The sequence below is a fragment of the Phaenicophaeus curvirostris genome, chromosome 33 (assembly GCF_032191515.1).
Source record: "Phaenicophaeus curvirostris isolate KB17595 chromosome 33, BPBGC_Pcur_1.0, whole genome shotgun sequence".
Taxonomy (NCBI): Eukaryota; Metazoa; Chordata; class Aves; order Cuculiformes; family Cuculidae; genus Phaenicophaeus; species Phaenicophaeus curvirostris.
The window spans coordinates 1,084,204-1,086,217 of NC_091424.1; positions in this window are offsets into that span (position 1 = coordinate 1,084,204).

Genomic DNA, 2,014 nt, shown 5'->3' on the forward strand with positions numbered 1-2,014 from the left:
GAGCCCTGCCCGTCCTCCGCGAGGGCCACCTGCATTCAGAAATACCCCTCTCCCCAGAAAGGAACAGTCTGCTGCGGACCCTTAAAGAGAAAAGCCCTTTCTCTTCCCCTGGCACAACCAGCTTCCCAAAACTTAACTAGACTTAACCAAATTAAATGAATTAACAAGTCTTAACCAGACTTTACCAACTTAATAAGACTTATCAAGACAAAACTGACCTAAAAATTCTAAACCAGTCTAAACAAGTCTAAACAGACTTATAAATGACATAAGCACCCTACAGCAGACTTAAGCAGTCTAAGCCAGACTTAACCACCTTATCCCAGACTTAACCAGTCTAAACTGCCTTATACCAGACTTAACCAGTCTAAACCGTTCTAAACTAACTCATATCAGACTTATCTGCCTTATAGAAGACTTAACCACTTTAAACCAGTCTAAACCAGTCTAAAACAACTTATACCAGACTTAACCAGTCTAAACAGCCTTATATCTGACTTAACTGCCTTATACCAGACTTAAACAGCTTATACCAGACTTAACCAGACCTAATCAGTCTAAACCTCATTATACCAGACTTAACCGCGTTATACCAGATTTAACCAGACCAAACCGACTAAACCGACTTTACGAAATTAACTGACTAACCAGACATAACTGACTTAACCTGTTAAGACTGGTTAAGGCTTGTTAATCTGGTTAAGTCTGCTTAGGTCAGTTAAGTCAGTGAAGTCTGGTTAAGACTTCTATGAGGTGAATATATCTTGTATAAGGTGGTTTAGACTTGTTTACACTTGTTTAGACTGGTTATGTCTGGTATAAGGTGGTTAAGTCTGGTTTAGACTGGTTAAGTCCTGTACAAATCTGTTAAGTCTGGTATAAGGCGATTTAGTCTGGTTTTGACTGATTAAGTCTGGTATAAGGCAGGTTAGACTGGTTTAGACTGGTTAACTCTGGTATAAGGAGGTTAAGTCGGGTATAAGGTGGTTAATTCTGCTAAAATGCAGTTAAGCCTGGTTTAGACTAGTTAAGTCTGGTATAAGGCAGTTAATTTTAGTATAAGGCAGTTAAGTGTAGTATAAGGTGGTGTAGACTTGTTTAGAGTGGTTGAGAGTGGTTTAGACTGGTTATGTTGGTTTAGTCTTGTTAAGACTTATTAAGTCGGTTAAGTTGGTTAAGTCAGTTAAGTCAAAAATGTCTGGTTAACTTGATCAAGTCAGTCAAGTTGGTTAAGTCTGGTTAGGTTTGTTAAGTTGGTGAAGTCGGTAAAGTTTGTTAAGACCTTCTATTAGGTAAAGTCTGGTTAAGTCTGGTTAATTCTCTCTCCCCTCTCCCCCCTCTTCCCCTCCCTACTCTCCCCCCCTCCCTTCCCCTTTCCCCTCTCCCCCTCTCCCCCTCTCCCCCCTCCCCGCCTCCACCCTCTCCGCCCTCTCTCCCCTCTCCCCCCTTTCTCCCTTCCCTCCCCTCTCCCTTCTCTCTCCTGTCTCCCCTCTCTTCCTCTCCCCCTCCCCCCTCTCCCTCTCCCCCCTCCCCCTCTCTCCCCTCTCCCCACTCTCCCTTGTCCCTGCTCTCCCCTCTCTCACCTCTCCACCTCTACTCCCTCTCCCCCTCTCTCCCCCTCTCTCCCTTCCCCCTCTCCTCTCCTCGTCTCCCCCTCCTCCCCTGTCCGCTGTCTCCCCCTTCCCCCTCTCCTATCCCCCTCCCTCTCTCCCCCTTTATCCCCCTTCCTTCTCTCCCCTCTCCCCCATCTCCCCCCCTCGCCCCCTCCCCCCTTCACCTCTCTCCTTTCTCCCCCCGTCCCCCTCCCCATCCCGTCTCCCCCTTCTGCCTACCCTCTGTCCCCTCTCCCCCCTCCCCCCTCTCCTCCTCCCCTCCCCTCTCTCCCCTCTCCCCCTCTCTTCCCTCTCCCTCCTCTCCACCCACTCTTCCCTCTCTCCCCTCTCCCCCCTCTCCCGCCTCTCCCCTCTCTCCCATCTCCCCTCTCCCTCTCTCTCCCTTCCCCTCTCCCCTCTCT